Here is a 20,200-nt window from a genome sequence, read left to right as displayed (position 1 = left end):
CATGAAAGATCCAGCAAATCTACAGAATTACAACAATCCCACTTACTCATCAGGCTGGCTGGTGTCTGTGCCTGGAGACTGACCTGTAGTTTATGATGACTTGCTGAAAAGAAAAAAAAACAATGAATGACAATATGTTTTGTACAGACAATTACAAAACTATTCACATCTCTCGGAAAACAAGCTGGCAGGCGGGGATGGTAAGGTCCAACACACACACACACACACACACACACACACACACACACACACACACACACACACACACACACAAATACCCCACCCCCTCCTTTATGATCCCCATTAGAGTGAAAAGCTTAGTATACACATGAATGTTTGTGTCTTTTTCTGTTACTATAACATGACATAATTACTGTAATTACTATTATTTTGTCATCATATTATTATTGAGAGAAAAAAGTTACAACTTAAATAAATTTGAGGTCATCCTGAGCTATGTCCATACCATGGAAAAACATCTCTTCATTATCAGATAGTCCACTTTCAAATCCAGCAAATCAAATATATTATTTTGTGCTTATTTTTCATACAAAGTGGGATGTAATGTCAGCCCCTTAATGGAGACAATGCAGAAATTTGCTGTAATTTCAAAACCGGATTACTCGACAGACAACACTTTGTCACACAGAGAAACAATAGCATCACCAGAAAGGGTATGTTCTGCTGTTTATTTTGATATGTGGTACATTGTGAAGTGATAGGGACTGCTTGCACATACCCACAATTCTGCTATGGCGAGTTTCCTCCACCTCTGTTTGTACTTCCTCTTGGATTAGTTTTTGCCTCTCCGTTCTTTGGGCTTTACTGTAGCAAGGTCTTGAATTCCTCCTGAGCCTGGCCTGACCAGTTGCCACAGTGCCCATTATGATGCTGTACCACAAGCTTGCCTCACTGAGGAGACCTTGGTGTCAGCTGAATCTTGGTAGAGCAGGACTTCTCTGGCTTGGGTTGCCTTCAAGTCCTTTGCCAGACTGCTGAAAGGAAGCTTCAGCTTGGTTTTATGGCCGTATAAGGTGATGCTGCTTAGGCTCCACAGCAGGCCCAGCCACCTATGCAGGAACTGGCTGATCTTACTTCTGAAGCCCTCCACAATGTTGATTGGGACTTTGCAGATTAGCGGTGGCCAGATTAGTCGAGGCAGGATTCCGTGTTGATATATCCAAGCCTTGAATCCAGGAAGCCCTGACTTGTCCACTGTGGAGAGCCAAGTGTTTAGGTCATCACTGGTTGCTTGGTGTGCTGCTGTGTCCTTTTTTGGTGAGATTGCTGGTGAAGATCTTACCTAGGCTCTTGACTGGCTTTTCTCTCACAGATGGAATTTGGGTGTCTCCTACAGAGAAGCAGAACTGGTCAGTTACTCTTCCTTTCCTGAGGACCAGAGACCTGGATTTTGAGGGCTTGAAGCTAGATCCAGACTAAAAATCCTCAAATAAACTATTGTTATGTAGAAAGTCACAAAATTGATTTACGACTGCTTTCTCAGGGATATTAGAGAGAAAGGGAAGGTTAGATATAGGTCTATAGTTGGCTCAATCAATATATCAAGACTTGATAGGACACAGGACTGTGGTACATAGCCTGTTACTAAAGACAGATTGATCAGATCTTGTAAAGAAGTGCTAACTAAGGGTAAGACTTCCTTAAGCAGCCTAGCTGGGATGGGGTCTAAGAGACAGGTTGATGGTTTAGATGAAGATGTTGTTGAAGTTAGTTCAGGAAGGTCAGTTGGAGAAAAACAGTCTAAATGTATATTTGGGTTTTACAGCTGTTTCTAAGGTTTCTGTGTTTGGGGATAAATTAGTGCCTGTTGAGGGCAGGAGGTGATGAATTTTGTCTCTGATAGTTAGAATTGTACCATTAAAGAAGCTCATGAAGTCATTACTATTGAGAGCTATAGGAATACATGGATCAATAGAGTTAAGACTCTTTGTCAGCCTGGCCAAAGTGCTGAAAAGGAATCTAGGGCCGTTTTCAGTCTCCTCTATTAATGACATTTCAAGACTATCTTGCCAAACTGAGTGAGATTATTCCAGTATGGTGGAGCACCTTATCCTTTCAAATTTTGTGATGTTTGCTTTAATTTTAGGGTTTGGGAGTTATACCATGGTGCTAACCTCTTTTGTTTTATCTTCTTTATTTAAAGGGGTGATGGAGTCGAGTATTATTTACGATGAGTCTGCAGCACTATCAACAAGATGATCAATTTGGGGGGGACTAAAGTTAGCATGTAAGCATGTATTGAGACATGGCATTGAATTCAGTGCTGATGGAATTGCTTCCTTAAATTTAGCTACAGCACTATCAGATAGACATCTAGTGAAGAGATTTTTGTTTAATGGCGTGTAGTTCAGTAATAGGAATTCAAAAGTTATTAAGTAATGGTCTGATAAAATAGGATTTTGTGGAAAAACTGTTAAATGTTCAATTTCAATGCCATATGTCAGAACATGGTCAAGGGTGTGGTTAAGACAGTGAGTGGGTTTATTTACACTCTGAGAGAAGCCAATTGAGTCTAATAATGAGATAAACCTGTTATTTTAAATTATTTTAATAGAACTGATTTGGCCTATTGATGATGCAGTCACCTCATAAATCATGACATACTGCTCTGCCCTTCATGAAAGTACATAAGTTGCTTTTAATAATCAAAAGTATTGGTATCGGTATCAATATGCCCAATATTAATTCAGAGTATGGCTCATTTTGGTGAAAATAAGGTTTTTTACCTTTCTATGATAGGAAAGAGGCCTTATTTGTGCTTTAATCGCGTTTCGCTTATGAGTTATTGATGTGTTCATCACTCTTTAGTGTCCTCTGGAAACACTTGTCATTTCTGTAATGCATTGTGGTGTGGTATTTACAGTGCATTTTCTAAATGCTGCGTATGTGTTGTCAAATTGATGAAGATGTTTTCTTAAGTTGCAGTGCATTTGCCCTTGTCGGACACCGTATGGGACAGTCTGATTTCCATCAAATTTGGTACAAATATTCATGGTGCCCAGAGGATGAATCCTAATGACTTTGGTGATCCTCTGACTTCGTGTCCCAATGGGGCTTCACTCTTGTTTAAATCATAACTTAGAAACAATATTTGATAATAGTGCTTCTACTTTATAACACCCAGGTATAACGTTGTACAATTATACTGCTATATATTTACTCAGAGAGGCAGACACATTTATACATTTTTTATTGTTATTCAAACATTTTAATCAAATATTTGTAATCAATACAGGGACAATTTAGAGTTTCCAATTACCCTAACCTGCATGTATGTGGGATGGTGGAAGGAAACCAGAGTGCCAGCAGAAAACCCATGCAGACACAAGGAGAACATTGAAACCCCACCCAGAACCACCCATCTGGGCATGTGGAGGTGTTTCTGTGGTGCTGCAGTGCTGATCTCTGAGCAAGCATGCTGCCCTAAAGTTCGAAAGAAGGGATTGAAGGGGAGGCTATCTATCTAACTAAATCTTCATATAGCCATGCAGATAGTTTCTTATTTATGGTCCAGTGTCTTGAGATATCCTCTGAAATTTTGTAGTCTTCTTGTCACTTTAGATAAAGGTAGAAGTAATTAGTATTTTACTGGGTGATTTACAATTTAAATTGTAGCTCTTGACAGCAGCATATTAACTTTGTTTCTTGGAAAATTAACAAGTCTTTCTTTGTTTTCTCAAACCAGGTGCTCATACGTTTTTAAGTTGGGCCTCTTTATACTTTATGTTTTCACATCATGGGGCAGCAAAACGAGTCTGGAATGTCTTAATCAAAACTGTTTTTAGAGGCTGAGAACATTCATAGCTCATTGCATTGTCTGAGGTTATTGATTACAAATGTTTAATCTGACAGAAGACAGAGTAACTCATAGATTCAAGTTAAAAGAACATGATGCTAAATTTAACAGGTGAACCAAAATAGAGATGAGAGATGATATGGCTTCTATTCATAGAGGGAAGCTCCACAGTAGCTTGTCATGTTGAGGAATAAGGAATATAATAGCTACTAAACTGAGAAGCCTATAAAATTTCTCTCCTAGAAGTTGTAAATCATTTATATCATGACATAAATATAAATCTCAGTCAACATGGACTAAGAATCTAAAGCCTTGCCAGAAGCCTGTACAGCATGCATGTTCATGACATGTTACAATATTCAGTACAAAATACTACAGAAGGAAATAGACACTGATGATTTTGCTATTCTTAAACTGTGTCCCAATTCAAGATTTCATTCCAAATATATGCAGAAAAGACTCTGCAGTAAAACATATGGTTCAAAAACCATGGATGGAAACTAAGCCTTTTAAAAGTTGAGGCTGCAAAAAGAACAGTAATTTGAGGCGAACAATGTTCTATGGCCAGCTACTGTATGGATTGAGGTAACATTAGTCTAGAGCTAATGCTGATCACTTAACTTTGCAAACATGATTGAGCCATCAACACAGTTTGTACTGTGAAGGAATACAAGATTTGGTAGCCTAAATGTTGCATTTTAATTTCGTGTTTGGGTGGTCAGCTGTAACGTTAGCCTAGTTTTGCAGCTGTTCATAGTTTGATTATAAATGTTAACGACCTTGGTCTTAACCTCTGAAAATTACTGTATACAGTATTACTACATATGTTTTGACATTAAATAAGTTATGCATTGTAAAAAGAGTTAACACAATAATCTTTTATGCTGTATTCTGTGTTGTATTATTCTATTGTATGTTTGTTGACAGTAAACACCCTTTTTATTATTATATTTATATATATTTATATTATTTCTATTTTGCCTAATTGTTTATATAATTTCTTATAGTTCAAAATAATTTCAACATTAAATAGTCTATACAGTTAATATGTAATATGGGATTGTGATATGCTTCCACTGTATGTCCAGAGGTAGTTTTCCAGAGGGTAGGGCTAAAAGGAAGGCACTAAAGTCACCAAATGTAAAAGGGTTTATTCCCTTGGGAAGCACTTACAGTAAGTGGCGCTAAAGTAAAGTAAAGTAAATGGGCACAGAAACCATAGGGTTTATCCTCTGGGAACCATGAATATCCAAGTTTATGGACATTCAACCATTTCTTTTTGAGATACACTATTATGTCATGGTGTCGTGTTTTGTTCGAGGGGCGATTTTCATGGTGGTGCCAGTGGAAAGGTCAAGGGGACACCAAAATGCTTAGAAATCATGTCTTGGGGACCGTAATTATCATTATTATTATTATATACCAATATCATGGTTAGAACCCAGTGTGGAACTATTTTATTATAATATGGTATTTGGTGATTAATATAGAGCTGTTTTCATATTATTTACCCCTTATCCTAAGGCAAAACAACCACAAAGGAAACTATCACAGGAAATATGTGATTTGATCTTTTCCCACGTAGACGTAAGCTTTCCTTTTGTGCTTTGCTCTCAGCTCAAAAGTGGCAACCTGGTGTGCTAGAATGGAAGCAAATTGCTCGTTCCTAAGCAGGGCACATATTTTGATATTGATTGCAGCGTATCGTCGCTGTTCGAGGAGATTAGCTAAATTACCCTCCCCATAATTGTGACTTGCACTTAAGTACGACTCCACTGTGAGGGAAGATTTAAAATTCCATTAGTGTCAATGACAGCTCGGCAGTAGGTTTAAGAAGGGTCTCGTCTGATCAGCGTCCAAAATGTTCAAGGTAATTGATGATGAAAAAATTAGCCTGCCACTGCAGGGTGATTGATACCGGTGACTCTCTAATTACAGAGCGGAGCCTATCCAAGAGGCCCTTGCACTTATGCATTGAAAATCTCAACCACTTTCCTCTGCACTCAAAGAGTAAATGACAGGGGATCATAATTTTCATTCACGGTGTACGTACTGTATGTGTTCTAATCACTTAATGGCTCCTGAGTCATCATAAGACTTTTAGTTTCCTTGCATTCCCACCCCCTCTCTTCAGTATTATGACATTTGATTTGAACTAATTGTGTCAGAAAATACAGAAAATTATGTTTTTGGCTTTGCTCTTCAGCTACTGTATATGGGCTTTTCACCTGTGAGTACTTGAGTGAACTCTGCACTAATCTACATAGTTTTCCCTAAATGGCTTGAAGTATAGAGGAGTTGAGGGATTTAGCAGTTAGTTGCTGATATGATAAATGAATCTCTAGGAAATGATTTTCAAGTGTGATTCATCCAGACAAAACTGCGACAGTGCAACTACGCTGAGATTTCAGTATTTCCCTCATGACTCATTTAATAGAGTCAAGTTGGATAAAAATAGTCATGCCACTATTTGTCTAGCATCATCTCTGCTAATGCTTATGTAAAATGTGCAAATTGATTAATTACATTTCATTACAAAGAATCCATACAGTGAAAAATTAATCGCCTATTAAATTTGATCTTCTCTGTTATTGTTTGCTGTTATCCCCACAAGTCACGGTACATTCCTGATGACATTTCTATCTTTTCAGGGGTGTGTGATTCGAGTGAGTGAAATAAATTGCCTTCTTATGTTTCAAAGAGAGATATTCATGCCTAGATATTTACTCAGTTTAGAATCCTGGTACAAGCTCTCCTTCCCCTCGTCCGCGATCTCCGTCTGCCTTCTCCGCCACCGCGCAAGAACAAGGTCTCATCTGCTGCTTTATTTCACACTTCACTTGCCTTATTCTTCACTGAGCAGGACCTCCGACTCATCAGAGCCCCATGCCGACTAGAGAAATGTTATGCAAATGTTCCCGTGGTGTATGAGAAGTGGAAAGGAGGGGGAGTATATTTGAGCAGAACCCTCATCCGCTCCCTGCACTAGTTCTCTTTTAAAGGGCAAACTATTTCTTCAATGAGGCCGTAATGAAACATCTTAAGCTAAGTGGATATGAATTTCTGCAGAGAAAAATAGCAGCAGGGCAACAAGGTGAAGTGAAAAACAAAGAAGTTGAATCAACCCCAGCTATAGGAAAGTTTAAAAAACCCTTAGGTGAAATAAGTTATGGCTATATGACTTTGTATAGCAGCATCTGAGCAATACATTTAATAAATAATGGATGTATTTTCTTGAAGAAGTGCAATTTGTCCCTGTTGCTGCCCTCAGTTTCACCCCAGTGTCACTAGGTTGCCCTGTTTAAGATCAACCCTGCCACACCTTTAACCACTTAGGCATCAATAAAATATTGACAGTAAGAGCAAACTACATGGTGAAATATTTACAGGTTGAGTGTTGGACATAGTGCGACATTAACATGATGTGAGAGAGAACTGATGAGGACTTGAGAGGTCAGTGAATGCCATCATAGCCTGATATTCCTGGCTGAAAATGTGTCTCAGAGGAAGATTTTTATCACCTGTGACATGATATTGCACACACATAAATGTCATTCCTCGGCAAGTATTACCACGTCATGTCATTTAATGCCGACAGGTTCAGCCTGCCTTTTGTTCCCAGTTGATATTGTGCTGTTTAATGCTGCTTCTTTTATGTTCTGAGACACTTGCCACCGGACTGATCTGATCCCTTTTTATGCCCTTGGCATCCAGACACCGGGAAATGAGAGTAAATTGAATCAGCGTCATGAATGACAGAAGCATTATGTTCAGGCGTTGGCCGTCAGTAGCCAAACTCCCAACAGGAGAGGAACAAAAAAGGATAAATCACAGTTACTTTGTAGCTCTTATCCTATGAGGTACATAGAAACTAGGGATGTTAACTAATATAAATACATTATATGGGTATGTTTGTTTTTTTAGACTCATTTTCAGACCCATTCTTCTCCTTCGTAGTCATGATTCAGTAAAAATGAAACACACAGACATCATACACACACCAAGTCAGCAGAATTAACTCTTTACAGTGGATATCCATCTAAATAAACATTTATAAATCTGTTTAGAAATCATAGGCTACATTCACATACAGGCCTTAATTCTCAATTCTGATTTTTTAGTCAGATCTGATCTTTTTGTGTTTATGGTTCATATTCATGTTTGACATGTAGCCAGCTCCTTAATAGATCTATGGTGTGAACACCGTTGCGGTCCTACTGTTACCGGCTTTGAAGTGCTGACACTGAAGTATGATGACAGGCAATATGTGCAGAGAAGTGAGATGTAAAAAAAAAACCAACACATTAATTCTGATCTGACCATTAAGACAGCAGTCACATAGCCAGAGATCAGACATGAATCAGATCTAGGACCACATATACAAGTGGCCCAGATCTGATATGAAAAAAAACCAGACAAACAAACAGATATGGTTCATTCTCACTTCTTTGAAAAAATTGGATTTAGGCCACTAGCTATAGAAAAAAACACACTCCTTCAGATCTTGGCTAGCTCATCAGATTCAGCCTCTTTCTTCAGTATCAAAGTAATCCAGTGTCTATTGTTGTCTTTACAGTGCAAACAGGAACTGCTAGCAGCCAAAGCAGCATGACTCTCCACGATGCAGATTTGCCAAAATGTAGATTAGATTTTCTGCAAGGTCATTTTTCTCTACGTTTAATGTTCAGCGCGGGATGAAGCTTGATTATAATGTTATTTCTACCAAATTGTCTGACAAGGAATCCTGGCATCTTGCAACTTGACAGTACACAGGAGCTATTGACCTGCAGTAAGAGACTGTCTCAAAAGTGCATGCAAATTGGCCAAGAAAGATTTTCAGATTTTTGCTAATAGCGTCCTCATTTTTCACACTTTAAACTAACTTTATTTTCATGTGGATCTCCTCCAGATTACTAGTAACATTACATTCCTCAAGGTCTCATCCCATTACACAACCTCCAGTTTTTATAGAAAATTCATGCAGTGAGGCCCAATGCAATTCTGACTTGTATTCTCCCATTTTTAAAACATCCCATCCTTTCCCCACTATCCATTTTCACCCAAATAACAATTAACAGTCACACAGCTTTTATTAAAACAAGACTTACTTTTGTCTTTTGTGGAGGTGAGGTTTAAATATAAATAGGCATATGTTTAAAACATTGTGTTATTTTGTATGCTTTTAGACAGCATATACATATAAGGAGAAAAAAGACACCATTTTAACACAGAAAATGAAGCAATCTAGATGATTTCAAAAACTTCTGGTCCACTTCATGTACAGTATGAATTTGAATACAGATATTGTTGTGACATAAACAGAAACAGATCGTAGATTTGCTTGTTATCTTTTGATTATACTAGTGTATAAAAAAAATAAATACTTGCCTGCAAAAGCAAAGGGAGAAAAGTCGAGGATATAATCTAAAGGTCAGCTATTAATTCACTGCTCCCCGGGGACACAACTGCCAAGGTCATTCAGCACCATGGCCCTGAGTATTTCTCACCTCTGAAGCAAATGAGCACCGTGTCATCTTACATCGGGGTGTGATGGCTTTTATTTTCTCAAAAGCTCCATCCTGCTGTCAGAAGCTACACTCTGAGTAAAGCAGTATATCCCTGCACCTTTAAAGGATCTACTGTGGGAGTGTTGAATACAAGGGTAAATGCCAAAGAGAATAAAAATGGATTCACACATTTGATGGTAATTCATGCTCTCCTAGGATGTTGTTTTTGGATGCGGCTTGGGCTTTGTTTACCTCTGATTCTAATAAGAAAAAATGTCTCTCACTTTTCATACCAGTTAGTACCCAACACACACTTCTCCCTTCAGCCTGCCAGTTGGTGAGCTAATGTTCAAGCTTTCAATACTCCAGATCCTGCAACTATAGTATAAACAAAAATATTTTTTAGCTGGGAAGGAATCTATTTTTCCTGTATCTTTTTCCTCATTCTGGTTGTGAATTTGTAAAATATACGTCAATTACTTTGTAATTCCATGGAAACAAACAACAAGACTTTCTTTTACAGTCTCATTTCACCTTGGTATCTGAAGGGAATATTAGAAACTATTTCTCACTGATACATGCACAGCATTCAGCAGAAAACTAATCTCAGAATACCAAACATACAAACAACCTTACAGATATAAGAGTGGTTAGAACAATTTTACTGCCCACAAAGTGACCATAATACTGTGTATTTGTGGAAGTAATTATTCAGCACTGACTTCACCTCCTGTTGTGATTTCTGCCCACCTTAACTTGAGATACCCTGTTAACAGCAATTCCTCCAAATGGAACAACAAAACAGGTCATAAGTCATTATCCTCCAAAACAACACAAGTGTTTGCTGGTTTTATCGGCACAACGACATAGTTCATTAGTGCCTTCCCCATCTGTTACAAAAGTTATTTACATGAGAATTTTCTGAGCTGCCACCTCTGTGGTTAATGCCAGGTTCAAACTACACAATACCAGCCCAATAATACCGAACTAGACAGACGTAGGGTGTTGGGACTGCAAAATGTGCATTGGGTGCGACAGTTGATCATTTTATCCTGTTTAGTATATCATAGTGGACAACAACCGATGCCACATCTGAAATCTTGACGATGTCCCAAACAACTGTAAATGAGGCAAAAGTGGAATGATTTTGCTGGTGCTGCTCATGCTAGGTGGAACTGTGACACAGAGGAAAGGTTTTGTGGTGCTATGGCAACCTGACAGATAGATTATACACAAACACCATACACACTGCTTTGGACACCATTGTTTGTTTTTGGAAGTTGGTCCCTGGCACCTCCTACTGATGACATCACACAACTCGTGAAAGATGGCAAGCTATGTCTGGTTGGGTACCAACATGTAGTCTGTCATGTCTCTTGGTAAAGTCACCGCAAGAATTTATGATTCTATAATCACTTACTTTGACACAGTGACATGTTATCAGACAACAATATTGTGTAGCTGAACCTGGCATGAGGTTTGTTATATTTAGGCCACAAAAACTACAACGATTATGATTAAGGAAAAGAACGTGGTTATGGTTAAGCATGACTAAGAGTCTCTAAATGTCATGCTAATGATGTTAACATGCTGATGTCACGTTAATGATGTTAACATGCTGATGTTCAGGAGGTAATGTTTACCATCTTTACCATTTTAGTTTACCATGTTTGTTTGCTATGCTAACATTTGCTAATTAGCACTAAAAACAATGTACAGTTTAAGCCGAGGATGATGGGAAGTAAATGACTTAGAAATAATTGAACATAAACCAAGTGGAAATTTTGACCTGATGACAAAGTTATTATTCTTCATCCTGAGTAGAACAGTAGATGGAAGTCTGTACCAAATTTCATGAAAATATATCAAATAGTTTGAGGTATTTTACTCAAAGCCACAGATGTTATGGTGGCACTAGAGGAAAAGTCAGTCCTCTGGTGATGAATGTCTCTACAAAGTTTCATGACAAACCATCCAATAGTTGTTGAGATATTTCAGTCTGTACCAAAGGGTTTGATTGATCAACCATCCCTTAAGCTACGCTGCAATTAGACAGTCTCACAATTAAATTATTCTCCATTCCTTAAAGAATGCTCCTTGGAGTGGTGGATAATAGAGGAGCAGGTTGTAACTTTTCTGATCTAATATGCTGAAAGCGTGTACCAACAGTGTGTAATTAAAGCTATAATTGTTAGCAAATCACCACCAAAATCAGCTCACAAATTCAAGGAGCATTATGCAGCTTATCTAGTACAGCTTGACAGAGAGAGAGAGATTTATTTTAAAGCAGTGATAAAGTGTCAGTGGCAACATTTTCAGGCAAACAGTATTTCCGATCCTGACTTACCTAATTTATGTTTGTATACCTGTAAATAAGAATATATGTCTGCCTGTGCCCTCTGCCAGTGACTAAGCCTGCAAAGTAATCTTGTTACAGCTGCAGTTAAAAATGCTGGATTTGAAACACTTGTACAATATTGAGTCTTGGGTGCAGAACATGATCTCTTCAGAACTTTCCTCTGCAGCCAGCCTTGATCCGTGGCTTAGTTGTGGAGGGGAAAAAATCTCACAACAAACTTGAATAAATTGCTACTGCAGCCAGGAATATTCATCTTTCTTCTTTCAGTTTCATCTTCAGCTCAGAGGTAAACTTTGATTCACTCTCACCATTCTCATCAACCTCCTTTCCAGCAGCAGTGGGCAGCTGTTTTCAGCAAAAAAAGCTCTGATAAACACATTGTCTCCGATAAACAACACAATAGCAACATTAGCTTGTGAACAAACTGTAGCATTTAGCTGCTTTAGAGACTGATATTTGCCTCAGGAGTTGGTGGAGACCAAAAAAGAGCTCAGAGGCAAAGGAATAGTTAATGTACATTTGTCGGGTACCAGAAATACAACTCTAAATGACTGATAACATTGCTTTGTGTCTGCTAGATGTGTAATTAAGCAACACAACAAGTGTGCCATGTCAACTTTATGAGGTGACAATGTGTCAGTTGCGATGGCATCTTGTTTTGCTGCCCCCAAGTGGCCAAAAAGCCAATGGGGCTTTAAGCAAAAAATATGTCCCCCTAATATGTCCCCCCTGAATCGTACAGATCAAACTTATCCAAAAGCCAAAGATTTTGAGTTGCACAATTATCATTGTCATGATATGGCTCAACAAAACCCTGAAATATTCTGCTGTGCAAATGATCACAAATGGAAATGGTTATTACAACTTTGTGTGAAAAGCTTGAGAAGAAATTGTTTTAGACTTGCAGTGCTCAAATCTGAATAAATAAGTTAGAGTTGGTGTTCTTATTTGAAATGTATGCACTTCATTTTGGATCTGGTTTATATTAAGCTCATCCACTTTTCTTACTGCTGGGATGTATTCTGCCTTCTAAAACCATGTAGCCAAGAACCCTTCTTGAAACTGCTAGTTTTCAGTGTGTTTGACACTGTTGTTGTGTGTGACATTATCTTGTGTGCCATTAAGCTCTCATAAGTTGATTTGTCAACACATTGTAATGTGCCAAGTATAAAAGCATGAAGCCTGGGAGGACATGTATGAGAATAATAGAGGGCCAAGGGGGACATTAACTCACCCATCCATTAATTGCACTGACTGTTGTCTGCAGCCTGACATTATGATTGAGAGCTGGTACACAGACAGCCAACAAACTGCATATAGAGTGCATTAGCTTTAGAAAAGATAACTTTCATTGCAGTACTTAGAAAGTAATAACACTTGAAGTCATCTTAGGACTTCTGACAGTTGTACTGCATCACACAGGAGAAATCAAAGGTTACAATCTAAATGCTGTTATTAGCTTTTGATAGTGGCAAACCAGACAACAGTAGTTACACAGGAGCCTCACTGTCAATGTGACGCACTTATGAGAAATTCATGCTGAATTTAATCTATTATTCACTATTTACATAATTGATCAGATTGTCTACAGGCCGTATTAATAGAAAGTGACAGTTCTTAAGATGAGAGGTTTCACGGGGCAATGCAGTGGGTTCAGGGAGCTGAGCAGCTGAGTTGCCACTGATTTAATGCAGCATTTTTTTCCCTGTGGCCCCAGAGTTGGATGGTGATGAGGCCATTGGAGGCTCTTAATGAGCCAATCGAGTTAGGTAAATCACCACCTGTACCCCAGCAAACGAGATGATTTCAGGCTCAGAGTGAGTGAGCTCTGGCGTCGTTTGTCTTCCTCGTCGGTTTCCCAGGGACGACTTGGATTAAATGGGCTGTATTTATCATCAGTGACAAATGTAAGGGTTATGGTCTAACTGTCACACCTTTGATAAAGTCAAGCCAAACAAATAATATGCTTAAACATTGCTTGGACTGACACTGATTCACATTTGCTGATTAATAATCCATGACAAAGAAAATGGTTACACATACCATTGATGCCACAAAAACCCAATAAACCTCACTTTTACTGTAACAGTTTATAACCCTTGGCTCCTTGACTGTCCAGTGGTCCACATTTGATTTTAGATGTACAGTTTGTTTGCCTACATTTGCCCTTACCTACATTTTGCCGAAGGTAAAGAGACACAAATGCTGACATACAAACATGCTCTGACAGCAGCGATGATACTGAACTGGTGTTAGCTGTTGGTGGAAGAGGGAGACCTTTGATGGCTAATTAGTGCAGGCAGCTGTCAGAACAGTAATGGCAGAGATTTGAGAGTTTTGATACTACGGTTTTATTTATGCTTTCACAGCTCGCTTTGTTCTCTCAGGGATTACTGGGTTGCCGAGGACGGCGCTGGAGAGAGGGAGGAGAGGAGAGGGGAACATCAGATTTCCTCTTCCCGCGCTGGATGTGACCACATTAATTATAGATATTGGAAGCAGCAGTTACATTCATTCTGCATATTTTTAGAGTATGAGAAGCTGATTTACTTCTTTAATCAAGACGACAGGTGTCAGCTCGGTTCAGAAAAAAGATACTGAAAGCTGCTTAAAGTTGTCAGACAGTGACATTTTGAGCAGGCTGAGGTGTGAAGTGTCTATTTGTGAATTCTTGCCTGAGGCGTGCAGGTGATGGCCTTACATATTGCAGGTATGAAATTACTATAATATATAACCATTTACAGTATAGAGTACTATCTAAAAATCACTTCATTAGTAATGACCAGGGACGGACAGAACTCTGAAGAAGTACTTTGACATTATTTAAAATTTGCTGTAGTAGAAGTTCTTTAAATGCAAATATGTGCTCACTGGAGTAAAAGTGAGAGAAATATTGTACAGATTTCCCTTTATAGCAAGGAAATAATTCCACATAGAGGAAGATCAAGAACATGCTCCCCTACCTGATATTTTTTTCATAAACTGGGCCTTCTTATTTCTTAATGTTCTTCAATAATGAATCTATCTAGCGGTATGGTGAAGTATAATCAAACACATGAACTAGCACATTGCTCTCTGCTCTCTTCTCCTATTGAGAAACATTGATCAGTTTGTCACAGCTTGTCAGGTCGCATCAGTCTGTTGGTACAAATCAGTGCCGTTTCACTAGAGGTGATGTATTTGTAAACCCAGGTGTTTCTTACGTTTATATATCTATGTGTTAAATATTGTATGAGCAACGTAGCATCACACTTCCTCAGCAGGCCCTTTTGCAATTGCTAATTTGAATAATCAGTAGGCTTTGACACTTTACATATCTACTTCCCTATCTTTGTTGTACAGACTTCAAAGTGGTCAATGACATTGTGTTCAGTTTTTGTTTTTTCTCAGAGTGTCAGCATCTTTTTAAAGCAGTTATCGGTGAGGGTTAGGAGCATTTGTGGTTGCCTCTGAATGCTCCCAAGTGCTTCTGAGCACTCATGTCTTTTATTTAGTATGGTACTGAGCCTCCTTGTATGTGTGTGTAGGTGCTTAATGGTGCAGACACACAGACTCCGGCAACAATAGATCTGAACGCACTGGACCACTGAACGCTCCAGCCGGTGAGTTTGGTGGTGTTTGGTTTCTGCTCCACCGTTTCCATCATGGCAGCCGTGTTACAAACTAGCTAAACAGTACACTAAAGTATGTTTCTGAAAACATTTGAGGCGAGAAATAGGCAATGCAGTAACAGAATCTTGATTCATAATTGATCAGCATGGCCTAGTTTGACAGTTTGATCTGAATTTCGTGAGCCAGCCGCGTTGCACTGGACGGACCTCATTTGCATGATGTAGAGGTCGAGTCGTGATTATGCAAATTCAGATACGGCGGTTGATCCATCAATGCGCGATGGACATGCTCTTGCTCTCCATAGAAAATGAATGGGATCTGTCGACTTGACATCCGTCAATGGATTCGGTGTGTCTGCACCATAACACACTGAGGGTCCTCGAATCAAAACTTAAAAGATACTGCAAGTATATTATTAAAGTTAACTATGTAAACAATTTCACTATTTGTAGCCTGTTGGTGACCCTCCCTCTCTAGAAGCTGCACATGGTTTAGTTTACTATAGGTTTACAAAAATAGACAGTATAATACTACTAATAATACTGAAACAGAAAGTCCAAGAGAACTTCCAGACTATCATGTCTGCCCAGAAGAAGTGAAGTCAAGCTACAAAAACAGAAGAATAATACAGGCGAGACAAGCAAAGCAACCTGAAAGAAAAACAACACCTAGCATACAATATCAGATTTTTAGCCATGCTAGCAGCCTGACTTAAGGGATGGATGATCTGTCAGTCTGTCTTTCCTTCACCACTTTGGTCCAGAAATATCTCAAAAACTACTGGATGGATTAAGAAATTTGGCTCAGACATTCACGTTCATGTATGAATTTCATCAACTTGGTGATACCCTGATATTTCAGTGCCACCAGCAAGTCAGAATTTTCACTTATCCAGTGAAATATCTCATTAACTACTGAATAGATTGGCAGAACATTTTGAATAGACATTCATGGTTCCCAGACAATGTATCCTGAAGATTTAGGGGTGGGACTGAAAAGCTTAGAGACAAGAAGTTAAGATCATGACAAATGGAAGCATTCAAATCCTTTAAAATAACTAGTTCTGCATTTAGCAGCAGCAGAATTACAGATAAAGAGGGAGGTCAGCAGAGTGGATTCAGGGCCACAGCTCCCACTGAGTCCAATGAAAATACCAGTCAAGGTTGTGCTGCTGAAGCAGTGGGCCAAAGACAACAGGAATATGCTTGATTTGTTAACAGGATGACATTATTTGGCTCTTTACTCAAAGAATAAAAACTCAATTACTCAAAGTAATTTGTCTGTGTGATTAGGTCAGACCTTACAGTGGGATTAATAAAGGAAGAAAGGCTACTGAAATTATCTATGTTTGGGGTTGTATTTATTACTGCACTGTTCAGTTTGAATTCCAGTTTAACACTAACACTTATGGTTGGTATAGAAAGATTGGAACATGAAAAATACAAATACCTGTACAGTGTAACATAATACAAATGAAACTACAATAAAACTGTAATTTGGCCAATGCTTTGGTTTATTACCAAATGCCTGCAAAACTGACATCCCTATCAGCCTCACATGTGCTGTGTGCATAGTTCTAATTAGTGAATGTTAGGATGCTAACACACTCAACAATGGTGAACATACTGGCGTCACATCTGCATTTTAGCATTGTCATTGTGAGCATGTTAGAATGCTGATGTCAGTGTTTAGCTCAAAGCACCACAGTGCCTAAGGGCAGCCTCACAGAACTATTGGAATAGACTCCATTTTGCTTTCAGTAATATTTGCTCAATCACGATATAAACAGTTTATTATTCTAATAACCCCACGGATGCATGTGTTTAGTTGTTGATTCAGTTATTTGTACGTGCGTGAGTATGGGTGTGCACATGGGCAGGATTGTTGTGCTACATCCCTGCTTGTCATTTTTCACAACAGTCACAGCACAGGAGGCTGGAGTTTGAAATTGGTTAAACTCAGTGTTTACAACACTCAGAATGGGATGGCAATCATAGAAATGACCAGGACAAGGAGACACAGTATTGTGTGTGTGTGTGTGTGTGTGTGTGTGTGTGTGTGTAATATAATTCTTTGGAAATGAATGTATTTCCAAAGAATTATATTTAGATAAGCACACTTCTAAATTTATGTGTGTACAAACATAGTAATGAGTATGTAAATTTGAGTGTTGAGTGAAATTTCATGTGCTGGGTGAACACTGCAACTGAACGCTGCAAAACAGTTTTGTATTCTTGAGCTAACTTATATTTAGGGAAGTAATTTTTCCAATTTGCACAACTGCACATTAATGCAACATTTTGGCAGATATTTCAGTCAATCTGCACCGAGGACTTTTGAAAGGTGGAAGTAATCAAAACAAACATGTGAAAGCATGGTTTTGGGTGGGTCAGCCAAATTAAATCTCTTTAGGGAAAACACTTGGAACACAGTCTCATTTTCGCTAGTGATGGGATAATGGTATGTAACACCAACAGCAATTTTATAAGTGAGAGAAGTCAATCTCTAAAATAAACTAACTTCTGTCAGTGCCGGTGGAATACTGTATTTGGACACATTATAAGTGACAGTAGCAGTTTGTGCCATTCCCATGATGTGGCAATTTACTTCTTAGTAAAATAAACTTTGTGCAGTTACTCATTGGATAAACAAGCATCAAGTGATCAAGTTCACTCTTAGACACTAGTTGGCAGGAATTCATAGATTATCCATTAGATAGAGCTGTGACTAATGGATGCAGCTTACCTGTCTTTTGTGGATGCATTTTATGAGGCACTGCTGAGGGACTCTCCCATTTTCACATGACGCTTCAGAAACGATGAGGCCATTAGGACTTGGCAGAGAACATGATACATCCTAACTCTAATTTGTTTAGTCCATATTAAATTAGCTCATCTAAGAGCTCATTTGCAGAGGATAAGATTAAGTCCTACCCTCTCTCTAGTGTTTTCTAGTGTCACCTTGGGCGGAATTTCCTCTAAATGTGGTGCAAAATGATCAATACCTTGAGTAGTGTAAAATGGCAGGTGACATCCTCTGAAGGGGAGATGTGATAATGGATCCCACACCACGTCTGTTACCAGCAGCATGTCAGGAGCCTCTTCCTCCGATCTCTCCTGCGGTCTGCACGAGGTGTATCACATCAGCTGATTGTTTTCAATGTGTCTTTGATTGATATCAGATTCACACTGTTGTCAGAAACCAGAAACCAGAAGCTGGCTCTCATGGGGTATTGGTTACCTGCGAGTCACCACATTACCTTTGCTACAACTATACTTTGATACATGCAATGGCACCACAATACCCCACATCTGCTGCATCTTGCCATCCAGGATGTGTCATGTCCTGTAGTTCAAAGGGAGTAAATGGAGTCACTCAGTTTTGGCAAATCAATACACCCCTCAGGAACGTGTCCTATGGTGTGACAGCTCAAGTAACAGATATTTCTCTATCTTTCTCTATCATTCCTTTCTTTTTTTTTCTTTTTCATTTTTAAAGGTACATTGGAAGGTACAGCACTGGCTCCGCAGTTGTTTGATTTGTTTCAGTAGTCTGATGGTCAAGGTAAAGGCTATATGGAAAACTATTTGAAAGGAGAGACACGGTTGGTGACTATAAGATATGTAAGAATCCATTCATAGAATAAAGCATGGGTGCAAAAAAGATACTGTACAAGATATTTCATTTTTACATGAAAATATGCAGATGTTTTGCAACTCACTGGCTGCCCAGCAACTTGCCTTTATTTCATCACATAATGTCTCTATTAGGGATGAGCAGAAAGGCCAGTATTTGTATTTGTATCTGTATTTGTTGAGGCAGCAAAATTATTTGTATTTGTATTTGTATTTGAATAAAAGTGGAAAGAGGCTTCCACAAAAATCCTGTTTTTGTTTTTATTACGCTTTTAATTTTAGAAAATTAAAGTGTTACAATAAATGTTCATAAATAAACCACCTTATGAAGGAGGTCCCCACACTAAGTCTTGAACTGGAGTCTCCCAGATCATAAACGACTGCGCTGACTACTGAGCTAAAACTTTACTCATCACCTCATTGCAGACAGACCTCTAACTAACAAATATTTTTTAAAATATTTGTATGAAACAAATATTCGTAAAAAAACATTATTTGTGCTTTGCCGAATAATGTATTTGTATTCGGGCACACCCCTAGTCTATATGTCTCAGCCCTGTAGACTGTCAACCTGTCCGGGGTCTACCCGCCTCTTATGAAATAATATCATAAACGTTTATTGGCAGATGCAGAATAATCCAATTTTCAAGCTGATACTAATCAAAGCCCTTTTTTAATATCTTTATGTATGTACGTTATTTACCATGCTACCATGTCTCCAAGGATGACAATGTCAGTAGGTCAGTCTGTCCACAATCTACAGTAGGTTCAGACTGAAATATCTCAAAAATTATGTATGGATTGTTGAGACATTTTGTACAGGCGCCCACAGGAAGAATCCTAATGACTTTCTGATCCCTTGACTTTTCATCTAATGCCACCAGCAGGTCAGGTTTATCACTTTTCACTTAATGGTTGCTATGATGGGATGACAAGCAGCATTAACCTCTTGTGAGGCCCGGGGCAAAAGTTTGTTTCTGGGCCCCTATTGACGACCACTATACATGGTAGTACTCCAGAGCTGAAATGGTTAGATGTTCAATTGATTAGTCAATTGACAGAAAATTAATTGGTAACAAATTTTCATAATTAATTAATTGTTTAAGTCATTTTTAATACAAACTTGCCCAAAATTCACTGGCACCAGCTTCTCAAATATGAATATTTGCAATTTTTTCCCAGATTTCTATTATCTTTGGGTTTTTGACTATTGGTCAGACAAAACAAGTCATCTGAATATGTTAACTTGGGCTTTGATAAAACACAACTT

This window comes from Thunnus thynnus, chromosome 15 (genome assembly GCF_963924715.1).
Source record: "Thunnus thynnus chromosome 15, fThuThy2.1, whole genome shotgun sequence".
NCBI lineage: Eukaryota > Metazoa > Chordata > Actinopteri > Scombriformes > Scombridae > Thunnus > Thunnus thynnus.
Note: the sequence above shows the minus strand (reverse complement) of the source record.